Source organism: Bolinopsis microptera, chromosome 5 (assembly GCF_026151205.1).
Source record: "Bolinopsis microptera isolate Bmic1 chromosome 5, MBARI_Bmic_1.0, whole genome shotgun sequence".
In the NCBI taxonomy this organism is placed as follows: Eukaryota; Metazoa; Ctenophora; class Tentaculata; order Lobata; family Bolinopsidae; genus Bolinopsis; species Bolinopsis microptera.
Window position 1 is genome coordinate 13,176,865 of NC_087076.1, and position 16,936 is coordinate 13,193,800.

A 16,936-nucleotide genomic window follows, 5' to 3' on the forward strand; every position below is an offset into this window, starting at 1 on the left:
GGATAAGGATGAGGTCCCGAAATTGAAAGTAAAGGGACAGATTTCATATTTAGATAGAGATATACTACAGTCGGTTAATCATCATTACAACTTATGAATTAAAGGTGCACAAAATAATGAAAAAGATGTGAAAAATGTCTATTTTTCGGACAAAATTTGACGAAAAAACAGAAGGTAAAACATTTGAAGCTTTCTTGACGAAAGCTTCAAATGGACCAGAAAAATTATACCATTATACCTCGAATCATTCCACAGTTAAAGATAGATAATAATATCATTATATCTCCTTTCATATTAAGAATGAATGGAATGGGAAATCCCACAAGCAGTTCTTCTGCAGCCTTTGTTGCTGGAAGGGAAAGACAAATTCTGGCTTCCCCTGGAAAAACAGAGATTCAAACATTAGCCGCCATATTATATAGAAATATTGTACGCAGTTTAACACACAGAAAACTTTGAATGTTCTAAACAGTGAAGAGATTTTAGCCGAAGCCCTCTCGGTGAGCAGCTCTGGTCCGTCATAGTACTGCATGACGGACCAGGACCATGCAGTCTGACTACTGCATGACGGACCAGGACCAGGCAGAAATAAACGCCGTGATGGCACCGTTTCCAGGGATACGTCCTTTCTGGTGTGATTTTCACGTTAAGCAGGCGTGGGACAAGAGGATTAACAATATATTCAAGCAAAAAATCTTGATAATACTATACTTCCTGGTACTTATTAGCAATAAAATAGTTGAGGAATGTAGGTCCATAATTAATGATAATGTAGTTAAGTGTGTGTGTGTGTCGTGGTTATAAAGAATTGTTCATGTTGCCCAAGTTAAATATCATAATATCTGCAAAAAATTCAAGTGCAAGGCCAATTCTTATAAAACCAATGGTTTTTGACGGACAAGAGATGTAGATGAGATTCTGGTCCATTTCGAACTAAATTCTAATATCTTTATATCAAATCCATCATCTTTCTTCTTGATCTCTCATGATTTCTTTTCTTTCATTTATGGAATAATTTGTTTCTTTTCTTAGTTGTATCATCTCTTTTTTTTTCATTTTTCTTTCATAATTATTTGTCCTAGCCACTAAAATTTGTTATTAATTACAAATCTACCTATTTTAGTATTTTAACCTGATCAGTTTTTAAAAAAATGAATTTATGAAACATTTGACAATCAAATATTTGTACACAAAGAAAACAAAATACATGGGATCGGGGATCAGCTTTACCAATTCAATGTCTATTCCAACGTCCTCAGTGCTACTACTTTAAAGACTATAGCAACATGATAAACATTATCATTCATTTATTATTATTGTTATTTATAATGTCATAACATATTTTGATAAATCACTAAGTATATAACTAGAATATGATAATTAAAGGTTAGTCTTTTTAAACCTTGATGAGGTGCTGTAGCAAACGGATCCAGAGCAATTAAGATTATCTGAATATCAGAGGATATAAGACAATGTAGTTTGGGGGCGAAATGTTCAACTTCAATATGTTCTCCAAGGACCTCAGCACTGCTATTGTTAAGAAGAAGCGACAAGACAGATTTTATTATAAACAATTAAATTTATTCATTTAAAATTATCTTAAGTCCAATTTTAACTTTAAAAGTTTTCCTGATCTCAGTTGATTAATAATTTGTTTGATTATTGTTAGGTATTAATCTAAAAGCGTACACTATCTAGGAACTGTGATCTACGCCTATCTTGGATTGTAGAAAAAATATTAAAACAATAGTGGGAAGAGCTGTTACTGCAAAAGAGGCAGTTGTAATTTGAATATCTTTCATATTTCAACTTTTAAATTGATAGTAATTATTTTAAAACAGGTTGGACCATAATAATAATAATAATAATAATATCGACCGAACACAACACGAGGAAATCCGCAAGGAGAAGTGGACTGCTAAAGTGATGCACGGACAGTTCCCAAGGCAGATGATGGGTATAGCGGACCCGTTAACCTCTTGGAACTGGCTCACTCAACAAGACTTGAAGAAGGAGACAGAAGGATTGTTGATAGCAGCCCAAGACCAAGCACTTAGGACGAATTATGTGAAGCACAGGATTGACAAAACACCTGGCTCTTCTCCCCTCTGCAGACTCTGCAGAAATCATTACGAGACAATAGACCACATACTGAATGGGTGCCCAAAACTTTCACAGACAGAATATAAGTGTCGGCATGACAAAGTAGCTGCCGCATTGCACTGGAGTCTGTGCAAGGAATACGGCTTCCCACGCAGTAAAAGGTGGTACGAACACCGGGCAGAGAAGGTGCTGGAGAACGAAAAAGTCAAGATATTGTGGGACTTCCATGTCCAGTCGGACCACGTTATCGAACACTGCAGACCGGATCTCCTCCTGGTAGACAAGGTAACCAACGCAGCAACCATCATTGACGTTGCAGTCCCAGGAGATACCCGGATCCTGGATAGAGAACAAGAAAAGATACTGAAATATCAAGACCTAAAAAGAGAAATTAAGAAGAACTGGAATTTACGAAAGGTCACAATCGTCCCTGTGGTGATAGGCGCATTAGGAACTATCACCATTAACTTTCGTAAACACCTCGACGCAGTCCACTGCAATCTGAGCATCTCTAATCTCCAGAAGACAGCTCTGCTAGGATCAGCCAGAATTCTCAGGATGGTCTTAGACATATGATATTATTGAGAGTATAATACACTGTAGATACTCTATATTTAGTTTATTCTTCACTGGATACTGTAATAAACACTTTTTACCTGGTCCTCTTATTTCTCTTCCCTTGCTATGCAAGCCCTGTCTCTTGTTTATACCATTTTTAACCCGTATATTGGGTAGACTGTGTATTTGTTATGTATTTTATATTTAATACAGTTTTGTGTACAAGTAATTATTGTTATTTAATGGACTAAGGGGTATACATGTGTTGGAGTTTTTCTCTTATTCTTCTTCTCTTGCTCTGCATGCCCTGATTCTTGTAGAAACATGATGTTTGTTTAAATATTGTATATTCTTGTATTGATTGTGGTATTTTGTGGGTCAGATTCAGCAATACCCAATGGGTACTTGCTGAATCACTGTTTTATACACTCTGTAGCCAGTCCCTGTGTTCCGTCCCTTGCCCTGCAAGCCCTGTTTCTTGATTATATAGCATTTATTTATCGTGTATTACATTGTAGTATGTAATAAACATTTGTAGTAGTATAGGATTGTTTGAATTTCTTTTTGCTAGGTTTTATAATATTTATTTGTATAATTTGTGATTGTTTCACCCGGTTTTCTTCCCTTGCGTAGCAAGCCCTGTCTCTTGTAAAAACAACCTCGAAAGATTTGTAGATACACATAGTCTCTACACCTTTACCCTCTGGTCCCTAGGGTCAGCTGATCCCGGGCCAGAGGGAAACTACCGACTGCCAAGGTTTGACGCCTAGGCAGTCGAGACCTCTTATTGAGACCCTTTATAATAATAATAACAAAGTATTTATATCCCGCTCATATTAGCAACTAGTAACCAAGAATGGTACTAGCTACTAATGTCAGAGCGGCTGTCCAAACAAAGATAAAACTTTAATAATTTAGAATTCTCCAAAAAAAATTCTCAATTTCCTTTAAACTGCTTATTAGTAACACTAACGTCTAAAAACTATATTATACGACAGACATGGTGGTACAATCAGACATCAGATGGAATAAACTATAAGAGAAAAATAATAATCTCGACACATAATGGTTACCTTTATTTACTCAAAAGAATTTAATTAATTGAACTTCATTATACACTCTTCTTTATTTGTGGATCAAAACAACAAACACAAACTGAGGCCTGCATCCCCGTCAATACCACACAATCATTTAATGATAGGTAGAAAAAGGTTGATTTCATTTTTTGTTGCTGGAATTTTATCACTCCCTGTCCAAATGGAGGGTTTAGCTGACGGGACAGTGGGGACAGAGCCCCCCCCCCCCCCCCCCCCCCCCCCCCTTTTGCCAATTTGTATATAAAACCAATGGTTTTTGTCAGACAGCAGACATGTAAATGAGCTTCTAGTACATTTCTTACAAAATTCTAATATATCTGTATATAATATTCATCATCTTTCTTCTTTTCATTCGTTACAAAACGTTATGTTTCTTTTCTTAATTTTAGACTCTTTTTTTTTCATTTTTCTTTCATCATTATTTTTCTTAATCACTAAAACTTATTTCACCAAATCAGTCTTAAAATGAATTCATGAAACATTTGACAATCAAATAAGTACCACTAAATATATGTACGTGAAAGAAAAGAAGACACAGGATCGGAGGACAGCTATACCAATTTAATATGTATTCCAACGTCCTCAGCTAGCATACGCATTTAAAATAGCATGCTACCATTTAGAGCCAAATTTTAATTGGATAAATTATTTATTCGGATGTATATTTATTGATTAATTGTGTAATAAATTGGTTATCTATAATAAAATGTCTTTTCCCAAGAAATGTTAAGAAGATAGCAACATGATAAAGATTATCATTAATTGATTATTGTTTTTATTCATACTGCATATACCTAGAATATAATAGTGGAAGGTCAGCCTTAGAAGATCTTAGCTGATTTAAACCTTGGTGATATCCAAAGCAATTAAAATGATCTGAAGATCGGAGGACACCGCAAAAGAGATGAAGATTTGGTCAGTATACCAACTGAGTTTCTAAAAACAGAATCTTAGAATTCAATAACAAAAATATGTAGTTTGGGGGAGAACTGTTCAACTTTAACATATTCTCAAAGGAACTGAGCACTGCTACCGTTATGAAGAAAGTGACAAAACTGATGTTATTATTATTAACAATTAACTTTTTTTCACTTAAAAATATCTTTAATCCAGTACAGTTTTAACGTTAAATACATTCCTGATCTCAGTTGATTGATCATTCGTTTGACTAATGTTTATTATTTAATTTTATTTATTTATTTTTTGCTCTTATTATTCAACCAGTAAAAGTGTTAATCTAAAAGCGTACTCTATCTAGAAATCGTGCTCTGCGCTTATATTGGAATGCTTATAGCATATAGATGCAAGATTCCCTTGAACAATAGCAGAAAGAGCTGTTACCGATATCCTCCTAATATCCTTGACGTAATCTTTTCCATGGTCTCCTCCTACCTTTTTATTTGCAGGATGAGTTATAGGTGTTATGACTGCAAAGAAATCAAGGACGAGGAAGGACAGCTTCTACTGGAGCCACTGTACAGGAAGTGCCAGGACACTAAGGTGAATGATGCCCTGCTTAAGGGGGGGGGGGGGGGGGTTCACCCTGATTTTTTTGTGAAACTTGGTTTCGAGATAGCAGCTGACCAACAAACTAGGACCAGTGACCGAACTTTTGAGGGGGTCCCGGACCCCAACCGCCAAACGGTGCCCGCGGGGCAGCCACGCCCATATTTGGTCCAAATTAGGCCCAATTTAGCCAAATACCCTGAACATGCCCAAAATCCAGATTTTAGGTGCTCTACTTGTAGCTAGTGGTCCCCTGAACTCGTATATGAATTTTCATCAAGATTGGACAAAAAATGACTGAGTTATGAGCCAAAAACCATATGCCCATATTTGGGCATACGCACCAAATTTGATCGATTTTGGCCCATAAATTGGTCAAATATCAATATTTTTGAATGAAACCAACTTTATATGGAAGGTAAGCCTATACTACACATTCTCTATGATTATCAGCTCAGTATCTCACTAACTGTGGATTCTGTGTTTAAATAATCGCAAAAAATGAACAAAACCGCCCATATCTCAGTTCGCGATATTTGCAAAACTGATTTCACTCAAAACAATAGAACTCAATAGGGTTTCAATATTTTTACATGAAATTTTCAGAATCAACGTAGAATCGCATTTCGACCTTAAGTTTTGTATTGAAATTTTGAGTTAGGCCTTTAACAAAATTTGGCGGCCAAATTCCAAATTTTGCAATGCGAAATTCAGAATTTGGCCGCCAAATTTATGGGCCAAAATCGATCAAATTTGGTGCGTGTGCCAAATTTGAACCTGCAGAGTCAAAGATGCATATAAAAAGATGGCTGCAGCCGAAGCTGAGGCCACTATCTGCTCCACAACTAAGACCCCTGACTAGCCTCCCTTAGTCTGAACACTGTCCTATCTGTTTTGTAGCACGCATTACTACTCATTATGGTGTTGGTGATGGCCAGCATGAACACATAACCCTGCAACGTTCTTGCTCCCCAACAGACCCAGACCCTCCTTCAGGACTATACCTACCCTTAGGTCTCCGTCCCCTGGTCCTAGCCAATCAACAGCTCATCTCAGGACCCATGGGCCTCCTAGGTTGTTGTCATAATTAACACGTTCTGTACATGTAACTAGTTTCTGATACTTTGGTAGGTGTTTTAAATCTAGGGTAAAACCAACGGTTTTTGACGGACAGCTAACATGTTAGTGAGCTTCTAGTACATTTATAACTAAATTCTAATATATCTGTATATAATATTCTGAATCTTTCTTCTTTTCGTTCGTTACAACACGTTATGTTTCTTTTCTTCATTTTAGACTCTTTTTTAAATTTTTCTTTCATCATTATTTTTCTTAATCACTAAAACTTATTTCACCAAATCAGTCTTTAAATGAATTCATGAAACATTTGACAATCAAATAAGTACCACTAAATATATATATATATACTGTGTCAAAGTTTTCAGCTATGTTGGAGCTGAAACTTTCATTGATATAATTAATCTATCGTGAAGTTAATTAGTCTGTCACTAATCACTCTGAAGCGCTCATTAACGAAGATAGAGGAAAAGGAGCTGAATGTTAAAAGGAAACGACTCGATCTCATCAAACGCTTCAGCTCAGTGGGAGTCAACAACTGGAGTGAATCCAACTATCTCGCAACAGGATCGGGGGACAGGATCTCTCTTTCTCTCTCTCTTTCTCTCTCTCTCTCTCTCTCTCTCTCTCTCTCTCTCTCTCTCTCTCTCTCTCTCTCTCTCTCTCTCTCTCTCTCTCACTCTCTTTGTCATAATAAATTTACGTGGTATTTAATATATATCTAATAACATATTTGACTAAGTGAAAAAATGAGGGGGTTTTGAAATACGGAGTTTTCATCGAAGTGAGTCGTTTATTCATTTCAGCTCGTCGGAGATTCCCATCGGCCGGCAGGTTCTTTATCAGGAGGTTCTTAGTGAGGTTAGAATAGCAGGTCAGGAGATAGGCAAGGTAGTACAGGAGTCATTATCCCGGTTTGTGCCGGTAACTCATAACCCAGCAGGTGCCTCCGCTAACATAATTCAGGTACCAGACAAGAAGAACCCCAAGAAGAGAAGAGGAAAAAGAACTAACTCTAGTCCAGCCAAGGTGAAATCAGTATACAACAAAGTTATTTTAGATTATTTTTTGACAGGAACTGTTGAATTAATAGATTTTCTAACTAATGAGTATAGACATATTATATAGCAATTTGATAGATTTTTCAACTTTAACATATTCTCAAAGGACAGCTTCTACTGGAGCCACTGTACAGGAAGTGCCAGGAGGTGAATGATGCCATGGTTAAAGACTTGGCACATCGATTTCTCAACACATATCACTGTTCAATCATAAATCTTAAATTAAGGTTTCTCCATGTCACATAACATACATGTCACATTACGTTCATCATACACATTTCACAGTTTGAGTTCACTTTTCAGCGGAGAAACAGTCACCTACACCAAGTAGGAGGGTCCACCTGAACCTGCGGAGTCAAAGATGCATATAAAAAGATGGCTGAAGCCGAAGCTGAGGCCACTATCTGCTCCACAACTAAGACCCCTGACTAGCCTCCATCAATCTGAACACCGTCCTATCTGTAGCACGCATTACTACTCATTATGGTGTTGGTGATGGCCAGCATGAAAACATAACCCTGCAAAGTTCTTAGGGACAGGAAGAGGGGCAGCTGCAGGAAGAGGTAGAAATCCAGCACCGGCTCCATCAAACCCGGTGCAAGCAGACCCGGTTCCAGTATTAACCCAAAGAGGTGATTGAATATAACAATAAAAAATTATTCATTTTTCTGTTGTATGCTTAAACAAGAATTTCGCCGCGGTTACACCACGCACGATTAATTTTCCCTGCTTAAACCGTTAATTATAATATTTGCAACGAAAAGTTAATTTTATCGATTAATTAAAATTAGTTATTGGATTATTTTGTTGTTAAAAAGTTGCAATATTTTCATCGTAATTTGTTATTGCGCGCGTGCAGGATTGTATTGCATGTATAGTAATCGAATATTTAGTACGCCGCGCGCAAATTTTGGGCTATTTTAATTTGAACGGCATCGTTTGACAATTGAAATTCGCGTTGGATACTGCAATTAACTAACACATGCCGAGCGTCGCGCGCAGCATAACAGACGCTTCCTATACACTTAATTATAGGGGAGTGGTCTATATTGCGAAGGAGCAGACTTTTGTCATCACCGCAGGTCCATCGGGATAGCTCATATATCCAAACCCGATTACTTATTCCCTACGATCTTTTTGCCTTCGGCAAGAGCAGGGAAAAAAATTAATAAAGTTTTCTTTCAATCACAAATAATGGGTGCGCAGTTTTTGGAATCCCTCCATTATTTAATTGGCATTGCTGTGTTCACGGCCTGTACTGCGAGAACTAAAGATTATTCTGCGCTTACAGCCGCACCTAAGGATTTCTCAACAATGTGTGGCTGTGTATTGAATGTTTTGTGGTAAATACAAATGCTGTCTTTCTTTATGTGAAATACATTCAGACCCAGAAGAGATATACCGGAGATTCATGCGGACCAGTAATCCTGGTACCTGAGACTCCACGACAGTATCAGGGATATTGGGGGGGGTGTCATGTCCGTCTATGTCCGCCTATGTCCTGTCCTTTTTGGATTCTATGAGACAACGGACGTGTTTTTTGGGACATTGGCGGACACGGACGGACATTGGCGGACTCGGACGGACATTGGCGGACTCGGACGGACATTTGCGGACCCGGACGGACATTGGCGGACCCGGACGGACATTGGCTGGACTCGGACGGACATTGGTGGACATTAGCGGACATTTTGAGAATTTTTCCCAGAAGGAGGACCTAGGTGGAGGAGGAGGAGAACTGAGGAGGATGACTGAGGAGGAGGAGGACTCAGGAGGAGGACTGAAGAGGACTGAGAAGGAGGAGGACTGAAGAGGATGGCTGAGGAGGATGGCTGAGGAGGATGACTGAGAGCGAGGAGGAGGAGGAAGAGGACTGAGGAGGAGGAGGAGAAGGACTGAGGAGGAGGAGGAGGACCTAGGAGGAGGAGGACCCAGGAGGAGGACCCAGGAAAAGGCCCCAGGAGGAGGAGGACTGTTGAGGACTGATGAGGAGAACTGAGGACGAGGAGGAGGAGTAGGAGGAGGACTGAGGAGGGGAGGAGGAAGAGGACTGGAGAGGATCAGGAAGACCCAGGAGGAGGACCCAGGAGGAGGGGGAGGAGGAGGACTGAGGAGGACTGAGGAGGAGGACTGACGATGACTGAGAAGGAGGAGGACTGAGGAGTACTGAGGAGGATGGCTGAGGAGGATGGCTGAGGAGGATGGCTGAGGAGGATGACTGAGAGGGAGGAGGAGGAGGACTCAGGAGGAGGACTTAGGAGAAATGAGAAGGAGGACTGAGGAGAACTGAGGAGGAGGAGAACTGAATAGGAGGAGGAGAAGGAGGGGGACTGGGAGAGGACTGAGCAGGAGGAGGACTGATGAGAAGGATGAGGAGGAGGACTGAGGAGGAGGACTGAGGACCGAGGAGGAAGAGGAGGAGGAGGACTGAGGAGGGGAGGAGGAAGAGGACTGAGGAAGATCAGGAAGACCCAGGAGGAGGAGGTGGAAGAGTAGGAGGAGGAAGCATCTAAATGTTATTTCCATTTTTGTCCGTTTTTGTCCATTTTTGTCCGCTCTATTTTTTGTCCGTTTTGAAAATATAGGGTACCGAACGGTGGAGGAGGACTGAGGAGGGGAGGAGGAAGAGGACTGGGGAGGATCGGGAAGACCCAGGAGGAGGGCCGAGGAGGAGGACCCAGGAGGAGGAGGAGGACTGACGAGGACTGACGAGGAGGACTGACGATGACTGAGAAGGAGGAGGACTGAGGAGTACTGAGGAGGATGGCCCAGGAGGATGGCCCAGGAGGAGGACCCAGGACGAGGACTCAGGAGGAGGAGGACTGGGGAGGAGGAGGACTGTTGAGGACTGATGAGGAGGACTGAGGACGAGGAGGAGGAGTAGGAGGAGGACTGAGGAGGGGAGGAGGAAGAGGACTGAGGAAGATCAGGAAGACCCAGGAGGAGGAGGAGGAAGAGTAGGAGGAGGAAGCATCGAAATGTTATTTCCATTTTTGTCCGTTTTTGTCCATTTTTGTCCGCTCTATTTTTTGTCCGTTTTGAAAATATAGGGTACCGAACGGTTGAGGAGGACTGAGGAGGGGAGGAGGAAGAAGACTGGGGAGGATCGGGAAGACCCAGGAGGAGGGTCGAGGAGGAGGAGGACCCAGGAGGAGGAGGAGGACTGACGAGGACTGACGAGGAGGACTGACGATGACTGAGAAGGAGGAGGACTGAGGAGTACTGAGGAGGATGGCTGAGGAGGATGGCTGAGGAGGATGGCTGAGGAGGATGACTGAGAGGGAGGAGGAGGAGGACTCAGGAGGAGGACTCAGGAGTAAGAGGAGGAGGAGGACTCAGGAGGAGGACTTAGGAGAAATGAGAAGGAGGACTGAGGAGAACTGAGGAGGAGGAGGAGGAGGACTGAATAGGAGGAGGAGAAGGAGGGGGACTGGGAGAGGACTGAGGAGGAGGAGGACTGATGAGAACTTGAGAAGGATGAGGAGGACTGAGGAGGAGGACTGAGGACCGAGGAGGAAGAGGAGGAGGATGAAGAGGAGGAGGAGGACCCAGGAGGAGGAGGACTGAGGAGGAGTACCCAGGAGGACTGAGGAGGATGGCTGAGGAGGATGACTGAGAGGGAAGAGGAGGAGGAGGAGGAGGAGGAAGACTCAGGAGGAGGAGGAGGAGGACTGAGGAGGACTGAGAAGGAGGAGGACTGAGGAGGAGGAGGAGGAGGAGGAGGACTGAATAGGAGGAGGAGGGGGACTGGGGGATGACTGAGGAGGAGGACGGAGGACTGAGGAGAAGGATGAGGAGGACTGAGGAGGACTGAGGAGGAAGAGGAGGAGGATGAAGAGGAGGAGGAGGACCCAGGAGGAGGACTCAGGAGGAGGAGGAGGAGGACTGGGGAGGAGGAGGACTGTTGAGGACTGATGAGGAGGACTGAGGACGAGGAGGAGGAGTAGTAGGAGGACTGAGGAGGGGAGGAGGAAGAGGATTGAGGAAGATCAGGAAGACCCAGGAGGAGGAGGAGGAAGAGTAGGAGGAGGAAGCATCTAAATGTTATTTCCATTTTTGTCCGTTTTTGTCCGCTCTATTTTTTGTCTGTTTTGAAAATATAGGGTACCGAACGGACAAAAAACATGATCCCCCCTATAACAGCAAAAATTGAACATTTTATTTAGCAATTTAGGTGTCCATTAATGTCCGCTAATGTCCGTCTATGTCCGCCTATGTCCGCCTATGTCCGCCTATGTCCGCCTATGTCCGTCTATGTCCTGTCCTTTTTGGATTCTATGAGACAAGCGGACATAGACGGACGTGACACCCCCCCCCCCCCCCCCCCCCCCCGATATTATAAGAGAGAAATTTTGGTGGGTCTTATTATCAATTTCTGATACCTTGGTAGGTGTTTTAAATAGGGTAAAACCAACGGTTTTTGACGGACAGCAAACATGTAAGTGAGCTTCTAGTACATTTCTAACTAAATTCTAATATATCTGTATTATATAATAAAATTCATCATCTATCTTCTTTTCATTCGTTGCAACACGTTATGTTTCTTTTCTTAATTTTAGACTCTTTTTGTTTTTTTTTCGTTTTTCTTTCGTCATTATTTTTCTTAATCACTAAAAGTTATTTCACAGGATCGGAGGACAGCTATACCAATTTAACATGTATTCCAACGTCCTCAGCTACCATACGCATTTATTCCGCTAATGCCAATTTAAAATAGTATGCTACCATTAAGAGCCAGAATTTAATTGTATATTATTTATTCAAATGTATATTCATTGACTAATTGTGTAATAAATTGGTGATCAATATGAAAATTGTCTTTAATTAATTAATTGATTATTGTTGTTATTTATAATGCATATACCCAGAATATAATAGTGAAAGGTCAGTCTTTAAAGATCTAAGATGATTTAAACCTTGGTGAGATCCAAAGCAATTAAGATGATCTGAAGATCAGAGGACACCGCACAAGAGATAAGGATTTTTTCAGTAAACCAACTGAGTTTCTAAAAATAGAATTTCGGAATTCTGTGTAACAAAAATATGTAGTTTGGGGGAGAACTGTTCAACTTCAATATGTTCTCTAAGGACCTCAGCACTGCTACTGCTAAGAAGAAAGTGACAAAACTGATGTTATTATTATAAAAATTGAAATTATCTTAAATCCAGTTTTAAGGGGGGTGGCTAGTTATTCCTTCCTATGTGTTAAAATAGTGTTAAAATTTGGTAGGTGTTAAAATAGGGTTGAATAGGTTTTAGTCAATGCTGATCAAAAATCAAACTATAAAATAATACACTAGTGTCATTAAAGTCTGTGTATTTTATTAAATGAATAAATGCATTTTAATTCCGTTGTATCAGGAAAACTGCAGTTCTATGTACAGAAGAGACATCAGCTTCAGGAGACATGTCTCTAGACATCAGGAGGATTGCTTAAGGAATAACAGACATAGGATTGGAGGGAAAATCCAGTGTACCCAATGCAGATGATGCAGATGATGCAAGGGTTTAATATTATTCTTTGTCTCTAATTGAAAGTTATTTATCTGAACTTAAAACTGCCCAAATAGTTCTGATTTTTAAAAGATATAATTACGCCTAATTTATAACTTTTGATTAATACTGATTTAGTTCTCTTTGTTGTTCTAGATCAATTCATTCACTCACCTGCCACTTTTTCAAGTAACTGTGTCTGACAAAACGTATACAGTAACAGCTGATTTGACGCTGTCGATGATCGATGGGAAAATGAGGTCCCTTCTCTCAGGATTGGGCGGAGCATTCTGCATGCTCTGTACATGCAGTCAGTCAGCTCAGTAAGGATGCGCTGGAAAGTGAAGTAGAGAAAATCGCCACCAACTATGGCAAGGTATATATCACTTGTGGTGGCATGGTGAATTAACAAATGTTGCTAATTTTATTGTTAATGCTTTCTATGTTTGTTCCTATGCTGTTCTATGATAAAATATTACAAATTATTGCATCAAATGTTATAAGATAGGAATTTTTAACTCTGACTTTATGATCTGACCAAGCAGTTGATATCCGGCTCACTTTCAACATCGATAGAACTGCTGATCAAATCACGCAAATCTGGGAAAAGCTCCAGTCAGGAGAGCTTGTAAAAAAGCCTAAAGACCACAGTACTAGACAGGGTGTTACTCAAGAGCTCATAGTTCCTTGGGACGTTATAGCAATCCTGAGTCCCCTTCACAGTATGTTGAGATCGTTTGACTTTCTTCTCAAAATCGTATACCACCTGAATGCTCTAGTTTTCAACTGGTCAAATGAAGAAAAGACCTCGGGATATCAATTTCTCCCGTAATCATTTTAACAGGTATTTTTACAAAGGTTTTATAAACAAATATCCCTTCAAGGATCTAATCAGTAGAAGTTTAAAAATATTGCTGAGTTTAAAATCAAGATGGAGAAACACTCGGAAAGTATGGAAGTCCTTCGTGCTTCCTGTGCAAACTTGAAAATGCAGTTGAACAGGAAAGCTCAAAGCTGGCCCTGAGTTGCTAACACGTACGCATAAGTCTAGCGCTATAGTAAGTGACAAGTATCCAAGGTTAAAAATAGACGTCAGAGGAATGTTTTCTGCCTAATCACCTAATTAGTTTCAAACTGTTTTGTGACTTGACATTTCTACAATTATTAAAATCCGGCACCTGTCAGTCAGCCAGTTTAACTAAATAGTTTTATTTAGCTATCAAGTGATCATTCAATATTCATCAGGGCCAGAAGAACCAGGTACAGTTATTCATAGAGTCAAAGACAGAAAGACGTTAGGAAGGACATAGATCAGAGTTAGTGGCGAGTGAGGAGAATTTAGTGAAGGAGATAGGATGTCGATGAACATCAATATCACTAACTGTCCAGTAGTACATGTCCACACTATGCCAGGACGGGCTTCCAGTAAGCCGAGGAGACAGCGCACCTGCTATAGGTAAGTTTGTTGTAATTACTAATTATAGTCTGTTTTGTATGTTTATATTCTACCATTCACAATTGTAAGTTGAGGTGACTGATGTCTAACCACAATGTGTATAGAAAATAAATCAAAGATACAACATTTAGGCTAATGGAATAATTAATTTCAGGTGCAAGGAGGTTGGGCACCTAACATCCCGTAGTTGTTTTTACAGGTTTTTTACAAAGGTTTTATAAACAAATATCCCTTCAAGGATCAGTAGAGGTAACTAAACACACCTTCCCACTAGCAAAATGGCAGATACTAACAATACTAGAGTAAACAGACGCAGAGCAAAGGAGGATAGAGACTCCAAGGAACAGCCAAAAAAGAGACTGACTATCGCAGACTATACCAACAGAAAAGGTTTGAATAAATAACACTCCTAAACTATATGACATACCGCAAACTCATACGCGATGAATTCAAAAATCAATACACTGCAACAAATTACACAAAAATCTACTTATCAAACTAGCTGCATACCGTAGAAATATCATCTAACTAATTTGACCATTTTACAGAGGAGGAATCCAGCAAATTGATCAGTATAGATACAGAATCACCACCACTGACTCCTTCACCAACTCATGAGTACTTACCTAATGAAGGTATGTCATTAAACGACATCCATCAACCTGGAAATCGAATTAATCTTGTCGATCGCTTTTAGCTTCTCCAAGTAACTCTCAACATTTCTAAATACTAATATCTGAACAAACTCTGATACCATCAACTAACAAATGACAACCTGCATTTCCTCCTAAATTACAGAGAACAAAGAGGACACCACACCAGTGTCAAGCGGTACATCACCAGCAGTAAGCAATGCTACTACTCCTGAGACCACACCAGTTTCAAGCGGTACATCACCAGCAGTAAGCAATGCTACTACTCCTGAGATCCTACCCACATCAGACAGCCCTAATGAAATAAACAAAGAGAACACTACACCAGTCTTAAGCGATACATCACCAGCAGTTAGCAACACTACTAGTCCTTCCCCCACTGAAGGTAAGCCATAAACTCTCAAGCCATCAATCTGACAGTCAAACTTCAGTCAATCTCCTCTATCTCTTTTGCTCTGATATGATATGAAAAAAGAAGAATAATTGATCATGCATATTATTTATCAGCATTATCAGAGGCTTTTAATATGTAATTATTTACTATTAGGATATAGGATGTCGATGAACATCAATATTACTAATTGTCCAGTTGTTCACGTACATACAGTGCCAGGACGGGCTTCTAGTTCTAGTAAGCCGAGGAGGTGTTTTATTTGTTTAATGTTCATTTAGCCACAATTATTCAATAACTTCACATTGTTATAGTTCCTAGTTTCTGTACTAAGAGTCAGGTATCTGTTATGTTTATCTGCGAAACTGAACCTAGTTTCAAAGTATTCGGAATTGAGTTTTAGGATAGTTTAAGAAAGTAGAAGAGCGAGGTGGTTCCTCTTGCTCAGTCAATCATTCTTACTGATATTGAAACATATAATTAAGCATAAAACTTTCATACATAGATATCTTTACTTATTTACAGTAAGTAAAAATTTAATGTTTTAAGTATCTGGCCGCTGTACTCAGTACAACGGCCAGATAAATAAAATGTTACATTATGTAATATATGTATTTTAAGATAGATATATATAATGTAACATTTTATTTACCATTTTATTTACCATTCACCTGAAGACGATTTACACATGTATTTTGACCCCCTCCAGGTTTACCATTCGTATATAATATGTCACAACCACCTCACCTTTCAGTTAGAGGAACCACACACCAGCACCACAGCATCAGTGAACTGACCCCACAACACACCCTTGCGGTCTTCAATCACAAACTCATTGTTTTGAGATCAGACAGTTTATTTTTACCTTCATTGTTGATTATTCTCACACATTAAATTTTACAACTTATCGACTGCTTCAGTGTTTACTTATTTACGACTACACACTACTAATTTAGACTAATTTCATTACACTGATTACCAATGCAAGTTCCAAAATCGTATAATAAAATAAATGAACATCACTATCACTACATCTAATAATATCTGAAATTTACACAACTAATTCATAATCATTAATAGAATAAAATATGCCACCACGGAAAAGGAAAATAGGATTTAACCATGAGGCCGCTGAAATCATGCCGTCCGGGAACGTCATTCTCGAAGCAAAGGTACACTATAGTGAAATTGTAATCTATATTATTATATCCTATTCAAGAAATATTAGTGTGGATTTAAGTTAATCGTAAATTATCTTCAGCATTTTCATCGAATACAATTACACGTCACCAAACTCAATTCTAAGTCAATAACATTGCCATGCTCCGGCAGGTTCTCTGTGAGTCACTTGCAAAAATGCATATTTCATGGAAGGGGTGCAATAAGGGAAAGTTTAAAGTTGTAGAAGTTACTGATGAAAGGTCAGGGATTTTCTGCTCTTTGAAAGCAACATATGGACAATGTGGTTATTCTGGATATTTGGACAGTACGAAACGCCAGAGTGCGTGCTTCAGGGAAGGAGCAAAGCTCAACACAGCACT